This window comes from Dama dama, chromosome 11 (assembly GCF_033118175.1).
Source record: "Dama dama isolate Ldn47 chromosome 11, ASM3311817v1, whole genome shotgun sequence".
Lineage (NCBI taxonomy): Eukaryota > Metazoa > Chordata > Mammalia > Artiodactyla > Cervidae > Dama > Dama dama.
Window position 1 is genome coordinate 37,510,580 of NC_083691.1, and position 8,992 is coordinate 37,519,571.

An 8,992-nucleotide genomic window follows, 5' to 3' on the forward strand; every position below is an offset into this window, starting at 1 on the left:
AGAGCCTGTATACTGAGTGAAGTAAGTCAGAAAGAGAAAAACAAATATCATATGTTAATGCATATATATGGAAATTAGCTGGTGGAGGAAATGGCAATCCACTTCAGTATTCTTGCCTGGAAAATTCCATGGACAAAGGAGCCTAGAGGGCTACAGTCCATGGGGTTGCAAAGAGTTGGACTACTGAGCAATGCGTGCGTGGAATATAGAAAAATGGTACTGAGGAACCTATTTGCAGGGCAGGAATAGAGGCGTAGACATAGAGAACAGTCCTGTGGACACAGCAGGGGAAGGAGAGGGTGGGACAAATTGAGAGAGTAGCATTGAAACATATACATTACCATATGTAAAACAGATAGCTAGTGGGAAGTTGCTATACAACATAGGGAGCTCAACCTGGTGCTCCGTGACAACCTAGAGGGGTAGGATGGGGGGGATGGGAGGTAAGTTCAAGAGGGAGGGGATACATGTATTCTAATGGCTGATTCACACTGGTGTATGGCAGAAACCAACACATTGTAAAGCAATTAGCATCCAACTAAAAATAAATTTAAAAAAAGAAAAAGAAGTGAACTGATAATTGCTCAGTTGTGTCCAATTCTTTGTGATCCCATGGACTGTAGACTGTCAGACTCCTCTGTCCATGGGATTGGGGTGTGGGATTGATCCCTGGCCAGGAAATTAAGATCCCACATGCCCCAGAGCAACTGAGCCTGCACTCCACAATTTCTGGAGCCCATGTGCCACAGCTAGAGTCCGTGTGCCACAACAAAAAATCCTGCATGATGCAGCAAAGATCCTGTGTGCTGCAATTAGGACTGCATGCAGCCAAATAAATAAATGTTAGCAACAACAACAACAAAAGAATCTTCAGTGTAGTAATCTTCACTGTAGTAATTCAACAGGAGAAGACATAAATTGTAAGCCAAAGGGAATGTGGACATACAATTTTAGGAAAATTAATTCAAGATTTTTCCACTTTCATACGAGTTGTGTCCTAAAATTGACCTGCCTATGGTAAAGGTGTGTGCTGACTCTCTACCTGCCCTTTCACAATAGACTTTCTCCCACTTTACAAATGGAAGGCATAGGTGTCATCATTTACCTCACTGTGTGAAATCCTCCAGAAAGCCAAACAAAAGGACTATGGGAAACAACTGATTTGGGAAACATCTTATTAGTTTTTTTTATTTGTCTATTTTTTTAATTGAAGAATAACTGCTTTACAGAATTTTGTTGGTAGTCACCAAAAGCATGCTCTAAGGCTTTGTATGTTATAGTTATTTCTGTTGAAGGTAAAGCTCGGGGTTAGAAATGGAATATTTTGTTCCCATTGGGATATATCTAACGCAGTGTGAATGTAGGGGAGGAATGACAATTTTCATTTAATGACTTTGCCTCTTCTATTCCTCAACAATTGTCAAAGGATGCATCATTTTTAAAATATTTTTTAGTTGGAGGGTAATTGCTTTACAATATTGAGTTGTTTCTGCCATGCATCAACACGAATCAGCCACGGGTATACATATGTCCTCTTCCTCCTGAAGCCCCCTCCTATCCCCCTCTCCATCCCATCTCTCTAGATTGTCACAGAGCACCAGGTTGAGCTCCCTGTGTCACACAGCAAATTCCCACTTGCTATCTATTTTACATATGTAATATATATGTTTCCATGCTATTCTCTCAATTCATCCCACCCTCTCCTTCCTCCCACTGTGTCCTCAAGTCTGTTCTCTATGTCTGTGTGTCCATTGCTGCCCTGCAAATAAGATCATCAGTGCCACCTTTCTAGATTCCATATGCATGCATTAATATACAATATTTGTCTTTCTCTTTCTGACTTACTTCACTCTGTATAATAGGCTCTAGGTTCATCCACCTTATTAGGAATGACCTAAATGCATTCCTTTTTATAATTGAGTAACACAGTATCAGCAAGGAGATCCAACCAGTCCATCCTAAAGGAGTTCAGTCCTGGGTGTTCATTAGAAGGACTGATGCTGAAGCTGAAACTCCAAAACTTTGGTTACCTCATGCGAAGAGTTGACTCATTGGAAAAGACCCTGATGCTGGGAGGGATTAGGGGCAGGAGGAGAAGGGGACGACAGAGGATGAGATGGCTGGATGGCATCACTGGCTCGATGGGCATGGGTTTGGGTAGACTCCAGCAGTTGGTGATGGACAAGGAGGCCTGGCATGCTGAGGTTCATGGGGTTGCAAAGAGTCGGACAGGACTGAGAGACTGAACTGAACTGAACTGAACATAGGTTACATCATTTTTTAAGAGGAGTCCCATGAGGGGAAAGCAAAGAAAGCATTGGTGAAAAATATTGAAGTCTATAAGCAGCTTTTTAAAATACAAGCACTTCTTTTAGGAAACTCTTAATAGTCATCCTTAGAATATCTTATCTGGAAAGAAAAGCATGTTCAAACTGAATAAGCAGTACAACTCCAATATAATTTGTCTGTTTTCTGGGACTACAATATATGATTTTAGATGAAGATTTTAATTTGTTTAAAATTCAGTGTGAATCAATATGTTAAAATCTATTTTATAAAGCAGCTATAGTCAATCTTTCTCTTATTTCATCCAATTATTTAATATTTTCTAAAACTGAATAAAAGCAAAAACTAAAAGTAGATGTCAGCTGCCAGGCCAATTAGTTTTAGCAGTACCTTTCTTTTTTATTAGATACACAAGGAAAGTTTGACCATAATAACTAAAGAATTATCAGGGCTATTTCTGATTTTTATACATGATTCTTAACATGAGAAGCCAAACATTGATATCTGCCACACATATTTAGCAAAAAGCATGCAATGCTTTTTTTCATGTTCCTTGTTTAATAAATAACTTTCTTGTAACTTCAGCTACACATGCTAGCTCATTATTCCAAAATAAATAATAAAGAAATAGTATATTCTTTTCATCTTGTTTTATAAAATAAAAAGGGAAAAGGCCAACTATATTAGATCGATAGTATTTTAATCTCAATTGTTTTCAGTAATGTTGCCAGATACTATCTATAATTTACCTCCAAATGCTTTGTAATCTTTCTTGAAACATATAAACACACACTGTATATGTATCGTAAATAAAGTTAAGGGGGAAAAAAGAAGCCAGACTTTTCTTACAAAGTAAGTGTGATTTACGTGGTTGCTTTGACCAAGAGGAGTGAGTTTACTATTTAGATTACAAGAAGTACTCAAGTTAAATGAATTTACAAATTAAACAAGTAAAATCTATCTCCATAGTTTTTGCAAAAGTATATTTAAATCAGATTATAAAAATATAATTTTATTAAGAAATATTGGAAAGAGTGCTTTGAAATGAACATCATTGCTATTTTTTCAACCTCTTGAAAATATTGGGTTAAACTAGGTGGCTGTAAGGGAAAGAATAGCAGTCATGTGTTAAATATTTGTGTGTGTGTGTGTTCAGTCACTCAGTCTGTCAGACTCTTTGTGGCCCTGTGGACTGTAGCCCACCAGCCTCCTCTGCCCTTAAAATTTTCCAGGGGAAAATACCGAAGTGAAGTGCCATTTTCTATGCTAGGGGATCCTTCCAACCCAGGATCAAACCTATGACTCCTGCATCTTCAGGATTAGCAGGCATATTCTTTACCGCTAGCGCCACCTGGGAAGCCCTACTAAACCTTGCTAGAACCTTTTTTATGTATTTCCCAGTAACCAAGGATGTGAATGGCTCCAATGACTGCATAAAAAATTTCTGCGAGCAGTAGTTTTCTTTCTTTTCTTTTCTTTTTTGCTTTTGATAGATTTTTAAAAGATGAATCAAGTTAAAGTTGATATATCGTTCAAAGTAATTTTTGAAACTAGATCCCATAGCATTTTTGAAGGGGCTTATATTTCGGGCACCCACTCCAGTGTTCTTGCCTGGAGAATCCCAGGGGCGGAAGAGCCTGGTGGGCTGCGGTCTATGGGGTCGCACAGAGTCGGACACGACTGAAGCGACTTAGCAGCTGTAGCAGCAGCATATTTCAGGCATGCAAGGAAATAAGTGGTCCTGCTGAAGGAAACTTCAAGTCCCATCTGGGTATGTACTGAACAAGTTTTCCCAGTGTTTACATCTATAAAAATAAAAACTAGACATAGAATTGATGGGATTAATGAACTAAAAATTTAAAAGCCCTATTCATCTTGTAAAGAAATGCATTTCCTGTAAATTGGTGCAACCACTAAGGGGAACAGTATGGCGGTTCCTTAAAACACTAAAAATAGAGTTCCCATATGATCCGGCAATCACACTCCTGGGCATATACTCAGAAAAGATTAAACACTATAATTCAAAAAGATACATGTACCCTGATATTCATAGCAACACTATTTATAATAGCCAAGACTTGGAAGCAACCTAAGTGTCCATCTGTGGATGAATGGATAAAGAAGATGTGATACATATGTACATACACACACAAACAATGGAATATTGTTGTTGTTTAGTCGCTAAGTCATGTCTGACTCTTCGCGACCTCAGGGACTGTAGCCCACCAAGCTCCTCTGTCCATGGGGTTTCCTAGGCAGGAATACTAGAGGTGATTGCCACATCCTTCTCCAGGGGATCTTCCTGACCCAGTGATGGAACCCATGTCTCCTGCTTGGCAGGAGGATTATTTATCACTGAGCCACCTGGGAAGCCCCAGTGGAATATTACTCAGCCATAAAAAGAATGAAATCATGCCATTTACAGAAACATGGTTGTACCTAGAGATTATCATACCAAGTGAAGAAAGTCAGAGAAAGACAAGTATCATACAATATCACTTATATGTGGAATCTTAAAAAAAAAGTATACAAATGAACTTAATTACAAAATAGAAACATATTCAGACCTAGAAAACAATCTTAGGTTACTAAAGGAGAAAGGTTGGGGGAAAGGATAAATTAGAAGTTTGGGATTAATGGATATAAACTGCTATATGTAAAATAAATAATAAAGAACAACTGTATAACACACACATGTATTATATATATATAAAATATATGGTGAATCACTTTGCTATTTACCTGAAACTAACACAACATTGTAAATCAATTATACATCAATTAAAAATGCATTCCCTGCCTTAAAGATCAATAAATTAAAAAAAAAGCATTCCCAATATATTTTTACTTTTTGTCAATTTATCCAATTTTGTGTTACATTTATATTGTTTTAATTAGTTGTATAAAGCTAATAATCATCAACCAGAAGAAATTTTTTAAACACTTAGAAATGTATACTTATAAGAAATTAAAAACTAAAAATTAATTAGCTTTTAGTGTGAAGAAATAAAATGATTCAATTGATGAAAAAAGAAAACCAAGTATTTATTACTGTAGGATAAACTTCTGTGGGGGAATTAGAAATAAGCATTCTAGAAGAAAAAAGAATAGTTGTGAAATTCTTAGTTGTTGGAGAAGAAGTTAGAGTATTTTTAAACGGATGATGGTGAGTATTTATATTCTATTAAATATATGGTAGTTTGTCTCCATTCTATACATTAAAAGGAGCGATGGAATAGTTTCACTTTTAAATGACAGTATTTATGAGATGGCATAAATTATATCCTCTGTAATTATTTGGACTTGTGATGAAAATTCTTATATGTCAGCTTTAAAATGTATGAAGGAATATAGGGTTTTTAAAAATGAACTTAGTGATTATGTTAGTGAAAACATTTGAAGACTACTATACTAATTCCCAAGAAATGCATGATATTTCACAGATGCTCCTAGCAGAGGGTTGGCTGAAAAACTGTTGATTTTTCCCATTGTCTAATCTCTGACTTCTTGTTAAATCTACCAGGACTATTTAGGAAATATTTGCCAAGAAGCACTTAAACTCTGAAGTTTCTAATTAATTGAAGCTATGGCTGCACTCAGTAGTTTATTTAATAATCATGACCATGAATCATATTTTATGACTCCTCATTGCAGTACAGCTGAAGACTGAAGCCTGCTCTCAGAAATACCCTCTTGGGGGAAGACAGTCACTGGAAGGAAGTCTGAGAATGGGGCAAGTAGACAAGACAGCATGTCCAATTATAAGCCAATTTCCAAGAATGGTTTAGGAAGTGGTGGGCAAAACTGTAATTGCTGGGCTATCTTATCAGGGGCATGGGGCCTGGAATTTGAAAATTAAGGTATATTACACTCAGGAAGAGAGAGGTTCAGGAGGTCATTTGAAAGGCGTACCACAGGGCTCTATCACAAGTGAAATCTATGGAGAAGGTGACCATATGTTTCTGTTTGCTTGGCAATCCAGGTAATATCTGTTGTCCTGGCATAATTATTAGTAGTCCCTTATGATGCTGTGATTTATAATAAGAAATATATACTTGGTCTGCATCCCTGCTTCTGGCATACAACTCCTAAAACCATTGGAATTTCCTAAAAGATAAGAGCAATAGAAGTGTCTTGATAATCACAATAAATCCCTTTCAACCATATCTGAGTTTATATTAATGAAGTGACTTTTGGAAAATTCCTAAGGATGAAGGTTGGTTGTCAGAGGAAACAATTGTGTGATTGGAGGATTGGAAATTTCAGTCACCCTGTCCCCTTCCCCACCCACTTCTTGGGAGGGGATCAGAGATGGAGGTTGCGAGTTGAATGATTGCCAATGGCCAATGATTCGATCAATCATGCCTATGTAATGAAGCCTCAATAAAAACTCAAAACCTGGGGTTCTAAATTAGTGAACACCCAGCTGTAAGACAATGATGTGAGAGTAGATGCTCTAAGAGAGGGCAAGGATGCTCTGAGCCCCTTCCCACATATTTTGCCCTATGTGTCTCTTTCATCTGACTGTTCCTGAGTTATATTCTTTTATAATAAACTTATAAGCTAATAAGCAAAATGTTTCTCTGAGTTCTATGATCTGCTCCAGCAAATTAATGGAACCCAAGGAGTGGGTCACTTAAACCTTTGATTCACAATCAGTCAGTCAGAAGCACATGTGACAACCTGAACTTGTGATTGGCATCTGAAACAGGGGTTTCAGTCTTGTAGGACTGAGTCCTTAACCTGTGGGATCTGATGGTATCTCCAAGGAGACAGTGTCAGAGTAAAATTGAGTAAAATTGTAGGACACCTAACTAGTGTCAGTGAATAGATGGTGAGTGGAAAAACCCTACACACTGGAACTGGAGGTGCAGAATCATATCCCCCTTTTCATTTCCAAAGTGTTTCAAATATTCTGTAAATTATATGTAATTTATATAGTATAAATTTTTATTCTTAATATCTGCACTTATCTCACCATGGGCCAGTCAATGGACTGGTATTCATCTACAGAACACACACTCTAAGCATCATAATTCTAAAGATTCAGAATAAGACCTCTGGGAGGGCATCCTAACAGTGAGTGTTTGGGTGTTTGTTCAGGCAATCAGAGCTGAAGTTCTGAGACCAGAGTCCTAAAGTTAATGCCTGTGTGAATGAGATATAGCTTCCTGTTGTTCCCTAGACACAGATCACATACCTAAAGTCAACATCCAACTAAGAGGTTATGGACTGATGGCAAAAAGATCTCAAGGATACGTCTCAACAACTGAGCCTGAATGCTGCAACTACTGAAGCCCACGTGCCTAGAGCCTAGAGCCTGTGCTTTGCAACAAGAGAAGTCACAGAAGCCTGTGCACCGAAACAAATAGTAGCTTCCACTATCTACAACTAGAGAAAAGCCCAAGCAGCAACGAAGACCCAGCAAAACCAAAACAAACAAACAAAACAAACCATGCCATGCTCTTTTCAGGCCAGGTGCTGGCCAGGCAAATGAGTGTTGGCCTCCTTAGAAAGGATTAGGCTATGTTCAGTTCTGAGCTTCCCTGGTGACTCAGAGGGTAAAGCGTATACCTGCAATGTGGGAGACCTGGGTTCGATCCCTGGGTGGGGAAGATCCCCTGGAGAAGGAAATGGCAACACACTCTTGCCTGGAAAACCCCATGGACGGAGAAACCTGGTGGGCTACCGTCCAAGGAGTCACAGAGTCAGACACAACTGAACGACTTCACTTTCACTTTCTTTCAGTTCTGAGCACTAAGACTGTGACGCCTGATGGCAAGAAGCAGGAGCTGGAATCTGGCACCTCCCAGGCTCTCCAGGAGTTTGAGATCAACTTGGAACTCAGGGCTCCACTAAGGAAGCTGAATACAACAGGAGCCAAGAAGATGAAGTTGGTGGTGGTCAGAAAGCTATTGCAATCTTTGTTCCCATTCCTCAACTGAAATCTTTTCAGAAAACTCAAGTCCAGTTAGTATGTGAACTGGAGAAAAAGTTCAGGGGGAAGCATGTTGTCTTTAGTGTCCAGAGGAGAATTCTACCTAAGCCAACTCAAAAAAGCTGTACAAAAAAATAAACAAAAATATCTCAGGAGCTTCGCTTTGACAGCTGGGCACAATGGGATCCTGGATGACTTGGTTTTTCCCAAATGAGATTGTGGGCAAGATAATCCAAGTCAAACTGGACAGCAGCCAGCTTCTAAAGGCTCATTTGGATGAAGCACAGCAGACAATGTGAAACACAAAGTTGAAACATTTTCTGGTGTCTATAAGAAGCTCATGGGCAAGGATGTTAATTTTGAATGCCCAGACTTTCAGTTGTAAACAAAAATGACTAAAATATTCACAATTTAAAAAAAAGAGTAAGTGACTCAATAAGGATGGGACAGGGACTCTCATACTGCTCCTCTTAACTACTTCAGGAGCCTCAATTTATGTTTTATGTCAATTATAACAAGTACATCTTAGTTCAATTCTTCAATGTATCCATTTCAGTGAATACAACAGGTTTTCAAAATGAAAACACCGAGTCCCAGTTTAAGAAGGCATCTGGCTAGGTGTCCATTAGCTTCTCCCAACAACCCATAAAATACCCTAAAGAAGTAATTTGATTCTCTCCCCCACACTGAGTGACCAGGTGACTGTCCCCTCCAGCTCTGGGAAAAGACTGGAGGTTTATGTCTGAAAAGGGTAAAACAGAGGGTATC

General features: G+C 38.5%; 1 pseudogene; it reads left to right on the top strand.

The window, feature by feature from the left end:
• Positions 1-427: 427 nt before the first annotated feature.
• On the top strand, positions 428-8,609 carry LOC133064218 (small ribosomal subunit protein eS7-like; annotated as a pseudogene).
• Positions 8,610-8,992: the final 383 nt, after the last annotated feature.